Source organism: Python bivittatus, unplaced genomic scaffold, assembly GCF_059951505.1.
Source record: "Python bivittatus isolate LINGU-HERP-01145 unplaced genomic scaffold, Pbiv_v1 ctg000980_np1212, whole genome shotgun sequence".
NCBI lineage: Eukaryota > Metazoa > Chordata > Lepidosauria > Squamata > Pythonidae > Python > Python bivittatus.
This window is the reverse complement of record NW_028277125.1, coordinates 14308526-14331703: the sequence shown is the minus strand read 5'-3', so window position 1 is coordinate 14331703 and position 23178 is coordinate 14308526. Positions and strand designations below refer to the sequence as shown.

Sequence of the window (23178 nt, the reverse complement as noted above, 5' to 3'; positions counted from 1 at the left end):
GTGACTGCTTGGACGAGTCCTTGCAGTTTTCAAGGCAATTGTTTTTCAGAAGTGGTTTGCCAGAGCCTCCTTCCTAGAGCAGAGCCCAGCTGGCAAGCACAGGAGGCGGGGTTTCCGTTGCTTAGCGCTCTTTTCGGGCACGCACGGTTTTTCGCGCTTACCGGCAACTGCTCCCGACTCCTTTTTGCAAGGCGCCGCCAGCATTTTTCCTCCCACTGGAGTGAGAGTCCCCATTTATCTACTCACATGAGTTTTCGACCTGTTGGGTTGACAGGAACTGGGGAGGAAACAGGAGCTCACCCTGTTTAACGCGAAGGCTGGACTCGAACCGCTGAAGTGTCGACCATTTCTGACCGGCAACTTTCAGCGTCATTAAGCCGCTGCGCCACCGCGTCCCCCTTAGTAAGTATAGGACATGGTAAAAACATATGCTTTAAAGAGGCACTGTCCTTATGACATCTCCAACCAAATGCTGTTTTTGACAATCCTTTTCTATACAAACGTAGTGGAGTCCAGTAAATTCTAAGTAGTATTAAGACTGATATTGCAGCATTGGAAAGATAAATGTATGGTCCCATTCACTCAATGGATTGAAGACCTGATTGCACTTGCCACTTATGAGCAGATTGCCAATAGACATAGACTTTGTATGGACAAGTACAATGAAATATGAGACTCATTTATAAAAAAAAGTAGGTTAAAAAATGATAGGCACATAAATATATTGGAAATATATATGTATCTGAATAATACTGTACACTGACGTGACATTAAAATGGATTCAATGCATGTTAGGAGCTGGGTTTGTTATCCCAAATTGCTGAATAAGACACAAAACATTATGTGTTTCTCCAGATCCATAGTATTTAGGAGGAAGCTCTGGCAGAAAAATAAATACATTTCAAAAACCCTACAATGAAGGATCCATTTGTTCAAATCTTGTTACCACTTCTTAGCTATTACTGATGAGTCTGCACAAATATTCTGGATACAAATACTGATCATAAATGGGTGTGAGCCCATTTGTGCATACTCCAGTTCTGATTCGTTTAATTTTTTTTCTTTTGGTTTTGTCCTTGATTTTTTTTTAAAAAAATTCTGTGGTTCTTTTGGATGGAGGGTAGAAATTCCTTCGGTTTCATTTCGCTATAAAAAGAAAAGTAAGAAAGAAAACAATGTCCTTTCCGTTACTTCTCTTAATGAATGTTAAACCATAAAAACCAAAACTGACAGGAATCAGAGGAAGCAAGCTGGTATATAAATAAGGAAATAAATCATAAGCCCCTGTTTTGCAAAAAACATTTCATGTAAGCAAAAATCAAATTTTTGTTGGCTTTTCCATAATCCATGAGGGCACCCCTAAAGAAATACTGGTCCGACAGAATTCATCATGAGGCTTTTCTCCTTACTAAACATAAATGCTCAAATCTGCATTTCTTCAAATTAAATGATGCTTGCAAAAATGAGTAAGCATAACATCTCTGATCTTTCCTTATTTATTTGTTAGTTTGATATCCTGCCTTTTCTCCAGGTGCTCAAGAAGTTTCACAGACAGCTCTGCTTTCATTGTGTGCTAACAATAATCACCCCTGAAACAGAAGGGGCTAAGAGGGAGTGTAAATAAATTTCCATGGCAGAGAGAGACTAGAATGTGGGTCTCACCAATTATAATCCAACACCATAACTGTGCAAACCCGTCTACATCTGAAACAAACGTGAGGTCTTTTTCAGTTGTACCACCCCAATCTGTTAGGCTGGGACAAACTTTCATGGGTCTTATTAAGAGCAGCTCAGTGTGTGTTATTTAGATTATTAGTTGAGTGTTCTACTGATGCATTTGTTTAGCTGGCAATGTTAGCATAATGTATTCTGTGCTATAAGGAACAGGCAAGAAAAATGTGCATGGTCTAGTGGTTAAGGTGCTCAACTAGGAACATGGAAATGTGAGTTTTACTCCTGGCTTAGGTAAGGAAGCCAGCTGGATGATTTGGGCCAGTCGCTCTCTCTCAGCCTTAGGAAGAAGGCAAGGGCAAACCACTTACAAAAATGTTGTCAAGAAAACTGCATGGACTTGTCCATGTCGTCATCAGGAGTCAAGACTGACTTGAAGAACCAACCCTAACCCACCCAAAAAGGTGGCACTTTGAGCATCAGAATCTCAGTCCTACATGTGGAATAGATCAACAAACAAACAAACAAAACTTCTTTACATGGCTCATTTGGTTCTTCATCTCAACATGGACATCATTCATCTATATCCAGATGTGCTTTGCTTGTGTGTTTGTAACTTAACTGTGTCTTCATCCTGCTTCCTCCTAAACTAATGCTCAGTCTATTAGATAAGTCACAAAGTTGGAAAAGATAGTCAACTTATCCACAGTGAGCTTAGTGGTCTTTTGTTCTCACACGTACTCCACCCATAAACTTCCTTGCTTAGGAGTCTGCACAGCCTCTCTCCTCTTCCATCTGTTTCAGCAGATGGATCCTGGTGATTACAGTACCTCTAAAATACATCAGAGTGGGTGAATTGTCTGACAAATGAAGAGCAGTGCTTGGGATTTGATTATATAATTTTTCACTTACGTTGTTTCATCTGCTTTTAATTGAGAGAAAGTACCTACAACATTCTGGGGTGGATGGGAGTGGGTTGGTGCACTGGGAAGACATCTAAATGACAAGGGACATGGACAATACATTGAAGTTCATTCTTATATAACTTAAAATATGTAGGCAGCAAATCGTGGAGGGATCTGCCTGCCTCTATATCTTAGATCACTTCAGCAGCCAACAATGAAACGGTGGGGAAGACAGAAAGCTGCAAATCTTTCTCTTCCCACGCAGCATTTCCCCCCCTCATCGCAAGAGAAGATATTTTAAAGTGCTCAGGAATATGAACAGAAAATGGATACATTAAACCAATACTCAGGTTTTGCTGCCTAAGCAATGTGTATTAAAAGGAAGATGGGTCTTGCATCAATGTAATTACTTTATAAATCAAACTAAGCTTATTCAGGAGCTCCTGCAAAGGTCTTCGGGCTAATTTCTGGATACACTTTGACAAACTTTAAAGTGGAAGCATCCGAAATGCTACATATGCTGAACTACAGTTTGCTGAATACCGTCCCTCCAATGTGCACTCAAAGAAAAATCTTGCGTGTTTCCAAAGGCTTGTAACAAGTGCATATATTCCATGACACACACAGTGGGGGTGATCCTGCAACATACTAAACTATAAGATGCCCTGTTGACTTAGTGTGTTGCACAAATCCAACCTCTGTTTTTCTAAATCACAGTTTACATATTTAGCATGTTTTGCAAACCAAGCCAATTATGGTTATTTAATAACCCATGGTTAAACTAGCCATGGATTAGCACAAAGTATCACAGCATCCCCCCACCTGCCCACACCCCATAGTGTGCACATGCCCACCCACAGCACCCACCAGTCCATCCGTGCACCTGTCTGTGGCTCCCGCTGGCCCACCTGCACTCCATAGCACCTGCCCACAGCACCTACACAACACCCCCCCCGCACTCCTTGCCTGGGACTCCTGCCTCTTCCTACTTAATGACCTGTGCGGTCCTGGGGTTATGATGGCAACTGGGACTGCCAGGATTGCAATCGCTAAGCAATGCGGTCCCATGATATCACGCTTTACGACTGTGCCACTTAGCAACAGAAATTCTGGTCCCAATTGTCGTTGTAACCCGAGGACTACCTGCAGTATTTGGATGGGAAACCACAGGAAAATCTCAGGGCAGTAGATTAATCTGGGGAGCTGCAAAACATCACAAAGAAGGCAACTGCAAGTCATTTCTGCAGTGTTACCCAAAATCTATTTTTGGGGTTGTTAGTTTATGTTTCAGTCCTACATTGTAGGCCATCTGGAATCTTAGGATCTGAGTGATACATAAATAGATCTACATAAATAGATTATTCTGTACGAAGTGTTTGTATAGCTATTGGGAGATGAATTTGACTCAAGCATCTTTATTTTTTGAAGCTGTATAAATTGGGCCACTCCATTCACTTCAGCATTATACCTTGCCACGGATATGGCATCTTTCTACAACTCCTCATGATCCAGAAACTGCATTTTCTCATGCCCTTATTTTGATGGCTGTACAATGTCTCACTACTTACCTGCTGTAGTTCCTGGAATTGCAACATTTTGAACCCATGAGCCAGTCCTGCTTCCCAGTGAAATCACCATTTAACTAACAAAGTTGCAGAAGACCTATCAACAACCTTCAGCTTTGTTGACTTGCTTACTAATGAACATCCCAGCTGAAGACATTTTAGTGCCTATGATGAAGAACGAGACGTTCCTCAGACAGAAGTGGATCAGCACAGCAGACTTAACCTGACTTCAATGCTGATAACAGGACAGCACCGACTGAATCCTGAATGATGGGGCCTCAACTGAGAAGGCAGAGGTGATTGTGTAGCACATATTCCTTCAATTGGTACGGTGGAGGGGGTAACCATGACAGCCCCTTTACACATCCTAGCAACTCCTAACTCCCTATATGTAACGATAAAGTAAAAACAGCATTCTGGCACAAGGTGTTTAAATCTCTCCCTGTATGCTTTTTTTCCAAATGCATATTACAGACTATGCAATTACCTTTGCAGGGGGAAGAGGGCAGGCTGGGGGGGGGGAGGGAGGTGCAGATGTTGTATCTGGCATTCCCCCCTCAAAAAAGCAGCTACCGTACTTTTCCCAAAGGAATGAAACTGAATTTAAGACAACCCACCTCCCAAAAGAAAGAGCCCACTCCCATATTCTCAGCAAATCCCAAAGAATCCTAATAAGATCATTGGATCATTGGATACTGTAAATTGTTTCGAAGAAAAGAAAAGAAAAAAAAACCTCTTCAGGTTAGTACAGTAATGAAAGATTTAGCTTGGATAAAAGGAGATATTTGGTTATTTGTTTTGTAAGCCTTTTATAATCTCTCTTTTCTTGATCCTCAACAATTAGTCATTGGCAAAAAAAAAAAAAAGGCTAAATTTCCTTATTTCAGATCATCCTTATAGTGCCTCATTTGCATCTGACACAAGAAGGTACGGGTCTTTTAATTAGTAAAGGAAAAGAGCAGAATGAAGCCAATCGATCATTCTGACAGTCCACTTCTAAATGAACCGACTGGGGATTTTGTTCCTATTATTTATGCCAAAGATGGTCTCGTCTGGGAGTCTCAAAGAACATCTCAGATACATTAGGATGAAAATTGGACCTCTCTTGTAGAGTATGATTGATCACAAACATCAAACGGTGTTTATCTGAGTGTGAACCTTCATATTTTTCTGTAAAAGGTCAGCTGATGTAAAATTCGATGGCAACTCATGCTGCATTCCAAATTCCAATAATAATTAGTTACTTATTAGGTAAATTTCTCGCATCGCAGTGAGATTGCCATGATGGGGAAATCGCCTTGGCAAAGCTCCACCTATTTGAGGGCCCAGATCTTCTAAAACAAGCATGCCAACCTTATCATCCATAGCGCTCTGCGTGAGCCTGGATATTCAAAAGAAACACAAAAATTAAGCGCTATTTCTTCATTTTAATTCAGTGTTTCTCAACCTTGGCAACTTTCAGATGTCTGGACTTCAACTCCCAGAATTCCCCAGCCAGCATGGCTGGCTGGGGAATTCTGGGAGTTGAAGTCCAGACATCTGAAAGTTGCCAAGGTTGAGAAACACTGTTTTAATTATCTGAGAGAACATCTCCTCTTAAGCCTTTTTTGTTGATAGCTGGTGGCTTTCTTACAGAGAAGCTCCTTTCACAAGGCAGGCAAATAAATCTTCTCTCTCAGCTGCTTTTCCCAAGTTGCACACTCAGAAGGTCTGGATCTCCTGGCTACTAACAAAACACAACTGAAAAAAAGAACACTTATGGGGAAGACTAAGCTGGTAATGAAAAGATTAAGTTCCTTGCCTCACCATTTTCCCACTGGATATCATGTTCTTCCAGATTCACTTTGCAGGGATGAAGGAGTTACCGAACTCTAAAAAGAGAGTTTTTCCAAACCCCCTTTTCCCACATACACCCCCAAATCTAATCACTGGCCAACAACAACCCACTCATACAAGTGCAGAATAATTTGGAGTCCAGCTTTTCCTAGCAGATGAAAGTCACATTTTGATTTAATTATGTATTTATTTGTTTTAATTTGTTGTAAACCGCCCAGAGTCCCCCACTGGGGGGGGATGGGCGGGGATAAGTCTGCTAAATAAATAAATAAATAAGTCTGCTAAATAAATTTCTGCTTTGGCAAAAGCCACTCCTTCTAAGTTAGATGCAGTGTCATGGTTCTTTCTGCAACTTTCCAGCTTGTACAAAAACAGCAAGCAAATAGTCATAATAGAAGCTATTGTGACTTATGATAAACACCACAAAAAGATTTTGACAATCAAGAAGCCAAGTAAAACTGGGAAATACTAGGCAAAGTATTATTAGCAGTAAGAATGTATCCAGCCTGAAAACTCTTGCCGACTGGTATTCATACATCATGCTTAACCTGGATAGTGAATTAATCCTTTTTCTGGATCCCCAAAATAAACTGAACCATAACCATCCAATTGGTCTGAATTCATTGAATATGCTAGGTTTCCAAAAACCTAACCAAGGTTATCATTAACCATTCCTAGCATGTTATGAGAATGCAGCCCTTGAACTCTTAAGTGACCTGGTTAAATTAGTTGTTTGAATGCAGCTTCTAAATTATACTCCTTATAGATCATGCAGAATTTGACCAACCCCTACACTCTGATTTATGAAGGAACTAGCCTTTAATTCTAATGTTAAGTAATATGGATGAGAAAGCTCTATTTATACAGTGTATCTCTTCAGGTTGATGCTTATAGGAAGGCATCCAGCAATGAAATAATAATAATAATAGTAATAATAATAATAATAATATTTTATCCCACTTTTTAAAAATACATGTATATAACTCAAGGTGGCAAACATACCTAATATTCCTGCCTTCTATTCCCCCACCCCATGAAAAAACCCACCAATTTAATCTGATTGTGAAAAAAGGGAAAAGGGGAAATAATAGACAAAACTTCTGAAAACAGATTGCTTTTTAAAAATCACTCAGGGTGGAAGGAGGAACAGGCAAAGCTGTAAAAACGCTTGGCTGAAACCCTTAAAAGCCAGTGCCAACCCAGTATTGTGGATGACAATACTGAATTTGATGATGTTGTGAAGAAACAATCATCCTCAGATATGAATGTGCAAGTATCAAATAACGAATGAAACCTGTACAGGTAGTCGTCACTTACCCACACTAATTGGGGCTGGGAACTCTGTTGCTAAGCTATGCAGTCGTAAGGCACGACGTCACCAATGTACGACAGCAGTCCCAGTTGCTGTTGTTAGGTGAATCCTGTGCAGTTGCGGCATCCCACGGTCATGTGATCGCCATTTGTGACTTTCTGCTGGCTTCCCCATTGACTTTGCTTGTTGGAAGCCGGCCGTGAAGGTCACAAATGGCGATCACATGACTGCGGGATGCTGCAACAGTTGTAATTGTGAGCTGGTTGTCCAGTGCTCAAATCACAATCATGTTCCTGCAGAGATGCTGCGACGGCTGCAACTACGAGGAATGGTCTTAAGTCTCCTCATTCAGCGCCGTTGTAACTTCAAACAGTTGCTCAACCAAGACTATCTGCACCAAATGAAACCCATATTTATATTTTTTTTTTCCTTTCAAACATAGAAGTCCTGCTTTAGGACCCTATATCTGTGAATAAAAAATGAACTCCCATAAAAACTGATATACGTATCTCCTCATGCCTGAAGAATCATACATTTATTTTATACCTGGATACGCAGGTTAGCATCGAGCCAATCTTAACTGATTTTGAAAAGCTAAGCAGTATTGAACCAGATTAATACTGGAATAAGACCACTCCAGGAAATACCAGGGCAGTAGGCTAGATTGTGCAATTGGAAAAATATCCTGAAAGAAGACAATGGCATATCAGTTTTTTGCTGTTGCTAAAAATATTACATGGATGTGCCCATGAAATCAGCAAATGTCAAGCTGTGTTTGAAGACAACTCTAACTTTACTTGTACATCTTTTGACCTCTCAAAGACCCTGGCTGACCCAGAGGCATTATGCCACAGCCATTTTAATTTAAAGTTCTTTTAAATTAATTCCTATCCCTACATTGGAGATATTTATACAGGTAGTCCTCACTTAACAACAGTAATTGGGACCAGAATTTCTGTTGCTAAGTGACACGGTCATAAAGTGCAATGTTATATGCCTGCGCTGCATAGCAACAGCAGTTCTGGTACTTCCAGTTGCCGTCATTAACCAAATCCTGCGCTGTCATTAAGCACAATATCACAGGATCACCATTTGCAACCTCCTGCCAGCTTTCCCAATGACTCTGCTTGTCGGAAACCAGCAGTGAAGGTCGCAAATGGCAATCACATGACCATGGGAAACTCCAATGTCGTAACTGTGAGCTGGTTGCTGAGCACCCAGATTGCGATCACGTGACTGTGGGGATGCTGTAACCATCATAAACACAAAGATTGGTCATAATTATCACTCATTCAGCCCCATTATAAGTTTGAATGGTCGCTGAACAAGTGGCAATTAAGTGAGGACCACCTGTATTTCTAACTCGCATTTGTATGCTGTTTTTATGCAGCTTACAGTATATAAAAACAATAGCTTACATAAAACATAACGAACAATACTATATTGGCAGCACTAAGGTTTGTTAGCTTTACTTTAAGATGCCTGTCATGTTATAAACTATGCAATTGCACCAAAACAGATCAGTATCACTTAGGACCAGTTTCAAAGATTTATCTGCCGATGAAGATGAGACAAGTTTAGCCACCATTTTTTAAAAAATAAAAAAATCCTATCACTGCCTAAGCAACATTTTGCAGTTCTTAAATTCTACCTTTATCGCAGGCATCATATATCCCACCTTAAAACTCAGTAAACTTACCCTGGATTGTTCCAGCAATTTTAATTTTCTCTCAGAAAAACTGCTACAGAACAAACAATTAATCTCTCAAATAACTGAATAATGTTGATGTGTAGTTTTCCTGCATTTATGCAGCACAAGAGTGTGGTTTTTGTTTTTTGTCCTGTTCGAGAACACCTAAGAGTTGTCAAGTTTAGAAGGAAAAGAAAAGATACACCACTTCACTGCTGCAAACCATTCAACCAATCACACTGATTTGTAGCAAGGAAACCACAATAACACTTGCAAATGCTCTCATCTATTTGCCCAGGTTAGTGTAGTAGAGTACGAAGATAAACTTGAAGAAGGAATGCAAGATTGGTTAAACAAACATCTCTGGGAAAAGAGAAGGATGAAAAAGAAACTCAAGAGAACTGCACTTCGATTCTCTTTAGCATATAAGGGGAAGGGTGAATCTCTGTCAGTCTGTCAGGATTCTGTTAGGATACCCTACAACAATACAGTACAGTTCCAAAAATTCTCATGGTATCTGTTTCCTGAAGTGGCCTAACAATTGGATCACACGCTCTCCAAACAACCTATCTCTGACTGAGAGCTTTAAATAGAGATCAGGTTATGATAGCTATAGCTCCACCCACTTTTTTGCGCCATTCCATCCATGTGTGTGTGCGCCTTTGAGTTGGTTTTTGACTCCTGGCAACTGCCTGGACTAGTCCCTGCAGTTTTCTTGGCAAGAAGTAGGCTGTCATTGCTGCCTTCCTAGGGCTGAGACAGAGTGACTGGCCTAAGGTCACCCAGTTGGCTTTGTGCCTAAGGCAGGACTAGAGCTCACAGTCTCCCAGTTTCTAGCCTGGAGATTCAACCACTATACCAGACTGGCTCTACTCCATCCATGACCTGCTGTAATATTCAGGATGGGCATGGCTGATGGTAAAAAAAATGGTGCTAACGGTGCACACTGGGATGGATCTTCTTCTCCCTTATGTACCTGCCTGCCAATTAAGGTTAAATTGCCCTCTTAATGGCATTCTTCCCAGATATTCATTCTGTGGCAACTTGACAGAGGGTCAAGTTGTTCTCAATACTGGTGGTTCTTCAGTTATGGAATTCCTTCCCTGTTCAGGTCCACCTGGTGCTGAATCTTTTGTATCATCAAAGATCCTACCTGCTCATCCACTCTTTGGTTTCAGCTTCTGCTGCTGTTAGGATATGATACCAAGTTTAGTTTTAATCTTTTGAAATTTGTACTGTTTTATTGCAACCTGCTTGAGGTTACTTTTAGTGAAAAGAGAACTAATTTTTTAAGCAAACAAACAAAATTGGTCCTAATTTAGTTCTTGTGTTGTACTAGGCATCCCCAATAGGATGCCTTCCAGATGTGTTGGGACTTGGCCAGAATTGCCTTGCTGACTGTTATAATCCCCCGCACATCTGGAGGAGATCTGACTGGGGCAATCTACCCATCACCATTAATGATACCCTTCAACAGGGACACAGAGAAGTTTGCATTCAAAGAACAGTAACTGCCAAATGAACAGCAGTGGGTGTTCAGTGTGAAGCCCACCCCTGGAGAACAGAAAGGTACAAACTGAGCCTGGACAGTTCCTGTTCAAGGATGGCAAGGAAATCAACATAAATTAGTTAGAAAGCCTTCCAGCTCTCCTTGGCAAACTTGCACCAAGAAATTCCAAAACCTTCAGCAACAAACAAGTGATGAAGTGAAGCTGGCCTTTGTCTTTTCCTCTTCAGAAGTACACTACTATTGAAGGAATGGCATGTAAGTAATTCAGTAAGCATACTATGTTCTACATGTATGACTTGAAGAGACCCAGTCAGAGGAGAATGGTTTACTGATTTTATTTTCCAGCCAATATTAACATGCAACTCTCTTCTTTAAAAAACCCACTGTCTAAGGTGATTTCCTGCTGGGTGAGTTAATGCTGGATCAGTTCCCAAAAGCTTGATGCTTACAAGGTTATATTCATGAAGAATCCCACAAGCAATTATTCGTGGAATCTCATTTTACTTTATGGAAAAGCTAATTAAAGCTTCACCTGCAGTGGTTTAACACCCCCCCCCCATTTTTGCATCCATATTACTCCTTCTTTCCCAGCCAGGTGCTATTTTCTAGAACAGGTTTCTCGACCTTGGCAACATTAGGTTGGATGGACATCAACTCCCAGAATTCCCAGACAGCATGTGGCTGATCCCCCAGCTATATGCTGGCTGGGGAATTCTGGGAGTTGAAGTTCCTGCATCTTAAAGTTACTGAGGTTGAGAAACACAGATCTAGAAGATGGTCCTCCAAACCTTTGCATTGAGAATGCAAAAACCATGTCTGCCAAGAATGTATTTGAAGAATTGCCAGTTGTACAAGGCAATTCTAATATGGTATATTTGGTCTCCTATATCTGAAATATTAATGCAAAACTTCTGTGAATGAATCTATCAGCAGAAACTTTGAGTACAGTACTCAGGAGTCTACCTCTAGGTTATTCCCAAAATAATGAACAGTAGCTTTCACCAAGCTGGCATTTTCCAGAGTTGTTGAACTACAACTTCTAGCATTCCTCAGGCAGTATTACCTCTAATGTCAAGACTGATAGTAGGGCTATCAGATCAGTGCTGCAAAAATCCAAATTACCACTAAATGGCAGCAAAGGAATTGCTGTGGTTCAAATTTTTGCAATATAGATCTGGTAACCCTACCCTAGTCCTAATTAGCTTTCTTCCATTTCCATCTATGTAATGCATGCAGACACACATGAATTTTAGATATAAATCCATTTCAAAGTTCTCATCTCAAGAACAGCAGAAGTAACATCAGATCTGCTCCCTGTGTCTGCTTTCCAGGCACACCAATTGCTGCAAAGGTCATACTGGGAGCCCTGCAGAGAAGACACACTGCTTCCTGACTTCCTGTACCCTAATTGCTACACACAAAGGCCAACGTGTTTATCAAGGAATCAGAGAACTGGATGGCACCATTTAGGCCTGCTCTGCAGTTCTGAACCTTGCTGGAGAAAAGGTCCTCAATGACCACTTGGGTGCAGCTGATGGGATACTAAACACCCGGACCAGAATCATCCAGGTAATCATAAACTGTCCATCTCTTGTGACTGCACCTTCTGCAGGTTTAAACTGAGGGCAGATTTTCAGCTTCTGCAGTTTTATTTGCATTGACAACTGGCTCCCTTACTCCTTTACTTTGGATGACTTGCATAATTCTTCTCCCATTTACCTGATTTTGATCTTCACAATAACCTTGTAATATCTGTTAGGTTGAGAGCTAATGATGGGCCCAAGGTTACCCCTTAAGTTTCATAGCTAAATGGAGAATTAATCCTAAAGAAAAAGATTAGTATGTCCTTCCACATCCACAAACTGCTTGCTTGCCAGCCCTCAGACACATATTTCTTTGAGCCATTGGTGCAACTTGTGGAACCATCCAAGTGATTATTAATTACATCTTCAAGAGCGGCTGTCAAAGAAAGTACTGTACCTGCATATTATCCAATTTTAGGATTACCTGATGCTGACTGGTTTTGGCTTGGTAAAGATCCCCATGGGATTCAAAGGCTTGCTGATTTTAAAGCACCCATACTGATTTCTTCACCCTCAGCTTATTAAAACATGCAGAAATGGCGAACCTACCCAAATAGCTGGAGTACCCAATTTTCAAACCGAAACTTTGAAGAGCCCAGACTTTTGTAAATTCCCCTTCCCCATCTCAAAAACTTCTCAACCCCTTTTACTCAAACTAAATCAAAAGCAAAGTGAAAACAGGTCCCCCCCCAAAAATCCAGGCAAAAGAAGTGACTCAGAAGCTTGCACAACACAACGGGAACATTTTTAGCACAAAACTTCCATCTCTAACCTCTTCATCACCCTGCCTTTCCTGCGAAAACGTACACACCATTTCCTTAAATATAAAGTCATTTCCCCCTCTCGGCAGCCAAACAGCAGTCGTTTTTTTAGATTGCTTTATTCTATTGGCCACTCTGCTAGTAATGAGAAACGACAGGACATTTGACATATGTAAGACAAAGTTTGAAGTTTACTAACCTTGTGCCCCAGGAGGGAGAGGCGCCCCATCGTCCTTTCAAAAAGCAACAGCCCCCCCCTCGTTAAATATTTGTGTTGTTCAGCAAAAGAAAATACAGCAGAGAGCTACTTGCAACAGTCCGCGTTTTGCTACGTGCTTCAGCACCAAGTAACTCAGAGCTGTTTCCAGAGGCACAGTTTAAGGGAAAATCCAGCCCACAAGATCCTTCAGCCTATGAAGTTGCTAATCGAAGGAAAACCACTCCCTGTTAAGCAGAATGTTAGAATGGAAGGAAGAAACCAAAAAGGGGGGAAAAAACCCAACACATTAAGAATGAGCTGAGTCTTCTCCGAGTTCTGTTTCTGTTTTAAAGATGTGAAGCACTTTCTCAAAAGTCCTTTCAGGGATCTAAAAAATGCTCAGGCTACTCTGGGGGCTTTAATGAACACAAGGTAAAGCTTTTATAAAGAGAACAAGAGACAATGGGAATATTTAAAGTTTTTTTTTTTTTAATGAGCAAGTGAAACTCAAAGTGGCAGAAGGGTTAAAGCATTGGACTAGGACAGGAGAAACCCAGACTGAAGTCCAGTCTCAGCTCTGAAAGCTCATAGCCACTGTGGTAGTGATTTAATGAGGAGTGAAGACTTGGGCTATATCCCATTCAGCCCTTCTTATTCCAGAAGAAGGCAAAGACAAACTAGTGCCACACTGTTGCCAAGAAAACTGTACGGACATGTCCATGTAGCCACCAAAAATAAAGCTCAACTTGGTGGAGACTCTACTTCAGCACATGTACAGAACATCCCACAAACATGTTCAGTGCAGGACACTCCAAAATGTTCTTGAATTGCAGCCAATGGTTATTTAAAAGACTTGAGTCTCATTCATTCTCTCAACAGTAAGTCACCGAGGTCCTGATTATTATGGAAGTATGAAAAAGAAAAAAGGACATCTTCCATATTGTACAACTGGCCATGCTAGATGGGAACTCCCGGAGAATAACTGGGGAAGGCTGCTCTAATATCTGAATAGCATATCACAATCAGATCAAGGAAGCTGATAGACCTTCCTCCTTCATGCAGTTCTGTGACTTTTGAGGGAAACTGGAATTTGCAATGGAAACCAGATCAGCTGGAGAGCCAGCATGGTGCAGTAGGCAGGATGGGGAGCAAGGAAGCCCAGATTCAACTCTACATATAATCATGGAAACTCTCTGGTGACTTTGGGCCAGTCACTCAGTCTCAGCCCAAACCATCTCACGAGAATGTTGTGTGTAGATAACACTGGAGGACAGGGAAGTTTTTATGATGCCTTGAGTTCGTGAGGAGCAAGTAAGTTAATAAAACTGAAGACAGCAAAGCCACATCCTTGTGCATCCTTGAAACACACACACACACACACACACACTCATTTTGTCATGGGAGAGGGGCGTTGGATTTCCTTTCAACTTTCTGGAAGTCCCTCAAGACCTGGTTGTGTCATCAGGCCTGGGGATCCCAGGGGACTGGCAAAATATTGAGATGGCTCCAGTGTAATTAACACCTGCTCTTCACCCAATATATATTTTTTATTTTTTTAGTTTTGTGCCTTTTATACTTTTAAAGTTTTTAATAATAATAATAATAATAATAACAACAACAACAACAACAACATTGGTTTGTATACATTGTTTTTAGCTTTGTTGTATGCCACACAGAGTCACTTGTCTGTGATATGGGTGGTCATTTAAATATGATGACATACATACATACATACATAAATTTCTAGCTGTGAATACAACAGTATTATTATTCGACAGAACCCTCCTCCAGTTTTAACCCCAGTTGTTGTTGCTACTGGCTTGACTCCCCTAGTGAGTTCCCATCATATCTGATGGTGGAACTGAATCCAAATTTCCCAGTCCTAATACAACACCATAATCCATAAACCATAATGGCTCTAAAGCTGCCAAATTCAGAACTTTTTTTTTCCTGGTGCCTTTAAGTCAGCTTTTGACTCCTGGCAACTGCCTGGACAAGTCCCCGCAGTTTTCTTGTCAAGATTTCAGAAGTGGGTTGCCCTTGGCTTCTTCTTCCTAGGGCGGAGAGAGTGACTGGCCCAAGGTCACCTGGCTGGCTTTGTGTCTAAGGCAGGACTAGAACTCACAGTTCCCTGGTTTTTAGTCTGGTGCCTTAACCCACTACACCAATCCGGCTCTCAGTTCAAAACTGGAGATCTTTAATTTGCAGATGCAGCAAGAGACAAAGGAGACACTTTCCTGTTCTCCGCAGAGGCTCTGTTGCCAACTGGCTGCTCCTTGTTGTGGCTTATCTGGAGCACTTCTCAATTACAACAGTTTGGGTGGTGCAGTGAATGAAATGGTTATGAAGGGACCAGCCAGGAAAAGTCCCACTTGTCTATTTATACTGGGACCTCTCCCTCTCTGTTAGGGTTGTGCAAAGCTTTCCAAGTGCAGGCGAACCCAAATGTAGCCCACCTGCTATGCCCTCACATTCTTGCATACGCGAAAGCACCCATTGAAGATTGTATCCAAAGCTCTCCACAGCCCTAATATTTATATCTCTCTATAAACACATGAGCACATATGCAGAACGCAAGCTGTTTGCTTACTATTTTAGCCTCATCAAATGCTGGACTCAGCCACTGTATCAGAATGTTAGATTCTCAAGGCATGCGGTTACATGAAATTCCAACCCCTGCGCACGCGCATGTGCATGCACACACGCACGCACATGCACACACGCACGCACACACACACACCCCTCAGTGTTCTGCTATGTATACAAATACATGCATTTACACTGGCAGCTTAACCCTTTTTGACACAAAAGCTATCAGCTAAGTGCAGCGTTGCTTAATACAAAACTGGAGCCATGTGTCTTCCTAAAACAAGAAGACTTTTTAGAGATGCCGTAATGCAGGATAATATTTATGCCACCAAGCTCTCCTGAATTAGTTTCAGGGTTATTTAAGGGGGAAAAAACCTAACAAATTTCAAACTTACGAAAAACATACCATTTACAAACTAAGTACAAAAAAGAAATTATTCAATGGCAAATAAAAAATAACACATGATAGAAGTTAGATTTTGTTCGTATTTGTGGTGCTAAGTGTATTTTTATTGTGAATATTCTTAGTAAAAACAGCCAGCCGTAATGACTACATTGGTATTGTATGGGTGAAAATGGTCAGTCCCTCAGGAGTTTAAGATGAGATGTGACTACAATTCCCATATCCCTTGCTGACTGGAGATTTCTAGGAATTAGAATCTCATACACTTATGAGAGCAGCAGAGTAGGAAAGCTGGAGGAAAGGATGATTTTGAATTTGCTAACATTATTTCTGTTATTTTATAGAAAATAAAAGGAAAATACTTTTATTTAGATTTGCACCCCAGATAGTCAGGGTGCAAATATGATCTTCCATGTTCCAAGAATTGTCTGTGTTTAGCATGACAAAAGTAGCCATGATATCTTTAGGAGGCTTTTAATGAGATGAGAAAGCAAGCAAGTTGTGACATGCAATCCCGGCTTGTTTGAAATCCTTGGAGAATAGGGGAAAATAGAACTAGATGTTCACACTTCTGTCAAGTTTTATTGGACAGAACTCTGATCAGCATGAAACTCTGGAGCCTTTTTCCATGCTGTCAACTGAGGCCCTATCATATTACAAAAGGGGCACTTCTCCTAGAATCACACATTATGGCAAACCGTCAGGCATATCAAGTTGTTCAAACTCCAGGGAAAATTGAAGACAGATCTTTTCAGGAGGCAAGAGATGCTTTACTATGTGATAACTTTAGAAAGTCTGGGGCTTTACTCGCAACCTGTTCCCCTGGTTTCAAACTTGTGAATATTTGATATTTCTAATTTTCCATCAGGAGCAGTCAACATTCTGATCAACTCACTGATTCTGCAACTTTTTCTCTTCACAGTACACTGAGCAGATTCCAGCAAGAGAGGAAAGAGTTTAACCCATTTTCCATAATTGTTTTTCAACTGAAATTTCCCTCTCCATTTTTACAGGAGAAAGGAAGAAGGAACCAGTGAAACAGGAAATCCAAATCTCACCTCATCTATGGACTTCTGGGTGGGAATGATGGAAGATATGGTCCAACATACCTGGCTAATGCCAGGATGGAGAAGTCTACAACATAAGTTAGATGAGCCTTCTCCAACATAAAAGACCTCCAGATGTGCTGAATGTCAATGCTGAAAGGCCATGCTGGATGCTGTAATAGGATATAGTGTGGTACTAGCACAGTGTAATAGTTAAAGTACTGGATTAAGACTAGAAAGACTCAGTCTACCCTCAGCCATGGAAGATTAATGGGTAACTCTGGGCCAGTCATTCTTACTCAGCCCAGCCTACCTCAACAGTTGATGTTGGGGGGATAAAATGAAACGGAATCTTCATGCAAGCCACTTTGAGCTCTTCATGGAAAGATGTGATATGCACTGAAGAAATAAAATAATTAATAACTAAACAATTATGGGGATTGAAGTCCAACAATCAGGTTGTTACTCTTGTGATGGTGGGGATCATACAGCACACTAGACTGCAGTGTGATTTTTGAATCAGCCTGTTATGACAGAACATTGGCTTCATCAGAGTGCACAAATTCATTCTTCTACATGCTCTCATACAATTTAATGGGGGAAAATTGCTTTTAAGACTTCTTTCAAGGTTGAAGAGAATTTTCAAGACGTTTTCATGGGTGGAACTTGACATATTTTTGCACTTATTTAGTAATGACATGTTTGTGAGGCTCCTCTTGTTCAATGCACCATCCTTTGCAGTACTCCATATACAGCCTGCAGTTTCCCTGGTTTACCATGGTTCAGTTAAATCCCAAAGCCTTTATAAGGTAGCTTCTCCCATTGGGCTTTGTCAACAATACCACAAAGGGGTGTCACCACAGAGGGGATGACTGTCACCACAAAAGAGAAATCCTGCTTCTGAGAAATAGTTGGAGAATTTCTCTCTCCCCTGGGAAATCCACACAATTTCTCTGCCCACAAATTTGGCAAAGGATTTTGAAAGTTCACTTGTAACCGGCTCTAATTAAAACTGGTATACAGTAGCTCATTCCACCTGTTCATTCTCATGCAGACACAGATCAGGCCTCAGTCCAGATCTGCCTGCAGAGACCTTTTTTTTCCTGTCACCAATGCTCTTATTTTGTCACTACTGCTCCAAACCAGCTCTAAGGATGAAACTGAGGATAGGCAATATTATTTCATATCCCAACCTGTTTTCACACAGTTAGGATATCCAAGCTATTTAGACCTTTGGCTTCCTAAAGAAAATGCCCTTACTTGGACCAGCTGGAGCTGAACCAGAAACAGAATGAAGGCCAGTAAATGAAGACTTCTGGAAGGAGGAACGCTAACATAGACTAATAAAATTAGGAAAACTCGCCTAGGCTAGGGATCAGTAGCACCTTTGATCCAAAGCTGAAAATGTGTTTCAGAGCAGATGGGGGTATCTATACCATACCTGTTGGCACTTCCTTAAAAAATACAGTATTTTTTTAAGCTCACATGATAGCTTAATCCCAGGAAACAAGATGTTTGATTAAAGAGGTGCTGATAGTGTGCATCTTATCACTCCAGGTGTTTTCTGCAGCCTGAAAGGGGGCTTGAGAGGGAGAGGGTCAGAGCAGCGGAGGTCAAAGCTGCAGAGGGTCAGCTGTCAGGGATGGGGTGATGTCTTCTAAATCTGGTACCTGCGAGGAGTGCAGGTCTTCCCTTGATCCCAAGCCCGTAGCAGCTGCTCACGATCAAGAAGGCTAGGTTCTCACAGGGTTTCATTAGCCAGATTGATTAAAAGGAAAAGGGGTTATAGAATCTTGGAAGCAGGTTGTATCTACTTCAGCATCCCAGTTATCAGTAAGTTAGTTAAGGTGGGGATACTCTGATTCTCTTGCTGACTACCTCTCGAATCAGTGGGGAAGTTGTCACTCACTTCCCTGATGCCAAAGGGAGATGAAAAAATTCCAGCTCTAATATCGTGCAAATTGCCATTCTCTTTCCCCTGGCTCTGAAACATTCATTGTATCAGGATGGGGAGAAAGGGGGAGGGGGTGTGTCTGTGCTCCCGGCCCATCTATAACATGCCATCAAGGCTGGATTAAGCCTATAGTACTTGCCTTTCACTGTCACAGCTCCTCCTTGTTGTGATTTTGGGATGAGGGGATGGCTCAGGGCTTGGGAGGCAGTGACCTTCCCCAGCCAGAGTGAACCATGGGGCAATTGTACTTCTGGCCCTGTGCTGATGTTGCCTTCATGGTCAGGCCCTGTCAGCTTGCTACAGGTGGTAAGGGGCTGCCCTGGTAGCATGGTGGAGGGAGCAGGTGGGATTTACCTCAGAGCATCCCTTCCCAAATTGACTGAAAAGAACAGGTAGAATCTCACTGGAAGAGGCAATTTCATACGTAGCTGGACCTAAGTGATGAAGGGTTTCACATAACTAGCATCCTAAATTGTACCTGGAAATGAATGGGTAACTTGCAAGATTTTCTTACAATAGCCTATTTCATTAAAGTGTAATTCTAGTCTTCCTGCAGAGTCAGTTTCCTGATCTGGTCTACCTTGTAGGGTTGACATCTTGACATTGCTGAAATGCTGTTGAAGCAGAACTCACCTGCCGGTATTTAAGGGCAGCCCCAATAGATCACATTGCAATAATCCAACTTCAAAGTAATAAGGGCATGAGGGACTGTTGCTAAGTTCCCCAATCTACAAAGGGGTACAAAACTGGGCAAAGATCCCCCAACCATGGACTCCCCTTCTGTTCTGCAGGAGCTGAAAATTCAGGAGAACCCCAAGTCACAGAACTCCTCCTTGAGGATGCCACCCTGCCCAGATATAGCATAAGGGTCGCTAGAGATCCCACAGATTTCTAGACAAACATCCACGCTTTTTACTTGGATCCTTATATACATGACACCTCAACCAAACAGACAGATGACCTCTCCCAGCAGATGTTCCTACAGACGTTAAATAATATAGGGTGCCAAGCCTTGGGGCACCCCATACTGGAGTGACTGCAGCACTACTTCATCATTAACACTGAATGAAACCTTCCATCTAGGAAGGGCCACAACTACTACAGAATAATACCCCCAACTCCTAACCTTCACAGGTGGTTCAGAAGGATACCATGGATGAGCCATGTTATCAATGGTGGCAATGCTTTTTATCAATGCAGGAAGGTCTGGATAGCACATGAGGCCATTAATTAGACACAATAAATAAATAATATTAACGCAGGGCTTCTGCATACATTGTCCTTGCTATCTCACCGTCCATGTATGAATGTGCTACTTCTACATTCAGTTAAAAATATCTGCCATTGTGTTTAATGGAACTTATTTTCAAATAAGTATGCAGATGCTCACAAGCCCAGTCTAGACAAAGTCTATGGCGAGTCATGCATTCAAAAACATTCATAAAACAAAGAATGGATAGCTAGCTGAGAGATTTATTAATGGTCTGTTTCCTCCATGTCACTCCTAATTTATCAACTGCCTTTGGGTGACAGAAGAAAGCTTTTATTGCCTCAGCAATCTTCTCCTTCAACATTTAGCACAACAATAATACAGAATGGCAACAGTAAGAGTCAACGCTGGGGCTATAATCACTAGCATGTATTTAAGTATGTATGTATGTATACACAATACATAGTTCAAAGCTCACGATACAAGTCCACAATTAGCAAAGTAGGGTGTTTACACTAACAAACTGATCCCTCGCGAATCATGATTTATATTCAAGCAAAGCAAATGGCAGCATCAACCTGACCTTATCTGGCCTCCAAAGCTATGCATGGTTGGGTCTGGTTAGGACTTGGATGGGAAACCATCAGAAAATACCAGGGTTGTAAACTGGACTGAGAAGTTGAAAAACAACCTAGAAGAAAGCAGTGGCAAACTGCTTATATACTGTTGCCACAAAAACCGCATGGCCTTGTCTGGATAGTCAACAGGGGTTAAGCCCAACTCAAAATCATATTTACATTTACTTTTACTTGTCTTTGAGGGCCAAACTAGTTATCCTTAATAAATGCTATTCCCCCCAATTAATCCTGCATTTTATAAGACCAAACTGTCCCCGACCCCCCAAGTGATTAACAGCAACTTTCTAGCAGGGGGACAATTTAACTGGGAAAATGACGAGCAGAATTTACAATCCTGCACTCTACCTTGTTAAATATCTCTTCAAATGATACTCTGAATCTCAAGCAAAACAACCATGGTTTAGTCTACAGTATTGCATGAACCTATTTGTCCATCAAACCTAGCATATTCTGATGGTATTCTCCAAGTCTCAGGCAGTCTGTGGTAAAGATTAAGGTGTTGGACTAGATTCTAGTTCACCTTCAGCACAGAAGCTCACTACTTCACTCTCAGCAAAACTACCTGATATGGAGGTGATTGTGGGGAAAAACAGGAAGAAGGAGTGTTATCTATATCAACTTAAGCTCCAGAATGAAAGGCAGGATATAAATCACTGATGTATGTATGTATGCATGTTTGTATATATACACACACACATCTAACTGAACCTGTGATTTTCATAGCAAAATCTATACCAAGCTTTACTGCCTCTTCAAAAGTGAGAAATCCTCTCTTCAGAACCCTTTCTGAGTACCATGATCCCATTTCACATCCCTCCCCATCTCCTGCGTATTGTGGCTTTTAATTTAAAAAGAGGAAAAACAGATTTCTCAAAGCCCACCTTATTTGCCCCTGAAATTCTCCTCTCGCTATAAAAGCTACTCAGAATTAAGAAGCCAAATCAACAGGCACTTAAAAGTTTTCTATTCACTCTCAACTTCAGTGCAAGTGCAAAAGTCTGATCATCTGTCCGACTTTATAGAAGGCCATCTTCAACTTGATGGTGTCTTCTGCTTGAGAACCTGTTCCAGAAGTAGGTGTGGGGGAGCAACTTTAAGCACATTTGGCATTACTAAAAAGTGCCATGGTTGTTACCAGTGTGTAGCTAGTTGTTTTGCAATGCAGCCAGTCATAAAAGGAACTGGCAGTTCTCTGTCTGTCTTTTTCTCTCAAACACAGAGACAGACAAGACAGGGATATAGAGGGGGAAGACACATATTTAATATACAGTTCTGTGAAAAAGTATTAATCCCATTTTGGATTTTCTGAAATTTGAATATCTTCACCACTGAACTCATCAGAGCTTGTTACAGGTCCTCGTGATGCATAAAACAAATAACCCCAGTGTTTCGTGCTCACTTCATTTATTTCATAGGCAAAGTCATCTGCCATGTGATGTGTCAGTGTGAAATAGTCACCTTAGATTCAGTAATTGGTTGCACCACCTTTAGCTGCAATAACTGCAACCAAGGACTTCCTGCAACTGGCAATCAGCCTCTCACATTACAGTACTGGTCCGTTCTTCCACGTCAAACTGCTTTGACTCATTAATATTTCAAGTTTTCTGGCATTGTTTCAGGACCTGCCAGAATAATTTTATGGGCTTTCAGTTGGTCATTCCAATAGAAACGATGACGCTACAACTTCTATGCTTGACAGCTGTGAGAAGTTCTTATTGTGGAATGCAGTGCCTGGTTTCTGCCAGGCATGCTAATGTCCATGTCTAAAAAAAATTCCACTTCTGATGTATGTCCATCTTCCAGGAGTCTGTAGAGTCATCCAGGTGCTTTTTGGCAAACTTGAGATGAACATCACTGTTCTTCACAGTGCGCAACAGTTTCTGCCTTGCTATTCTCCACAAATCTCCTTTTTATCCCTTTCCTTGCAGGGGGTAGAAATTACCCAGCAGTATAACCTCTCAGAATAACCTGGAGGGTAATATACTGCCCTCCACCCATTCCACATCTGGATTAAGTAAAAAGAAATCTTAGAAAGGGAAGCATGTAATCAATTTTGCTTGAAATAAAAAAAAACACAACTAAGAGTTTGATCAGATTATTACTTGGATAGGAAACTTATAGGCTAGGCTAGGAAGTTAAAAAAAAACAACAGAAGAAAATAACAAGCAACCTCCATATAACTGCCCAAAAAACTATATATGGGCTAGACATAGTGGATTCAAACTGAAATCTCAGGCAAGAACAGCGCAGAGGTTTCTTAACAAGAATATGGAAGAGATATGGATATGGATTGCAAGAATGTCAGT

General features: G+C 41.2%; 1 protein-coding gene across 2 annotated transcripts in view; it reads right to left on the bottom strand.

The window, feature by feature from the left end:
• Positions 1-23178, bottom strand: part of PLD1 (phospholipase D1) — a 150955-nt gene that overhangs the window by 111757 nt on the left and 16020 nt on the right. The window contains exon 1 of one of the 2 annotated variants that reach the window (XM_088132617.1): positions 13033-13194. The exons of the other annotated variant lie outside the window; for it this stretch is intronic. The gene's annotated coding sequence lies outside the window, so the exon portion shown is untranslated. Of the gene's footprint in view, positions 1-13032; positions 13195-23178 lie in introns of those variants that run through there. 2 annotated transcript variants of the gene reach the window in all.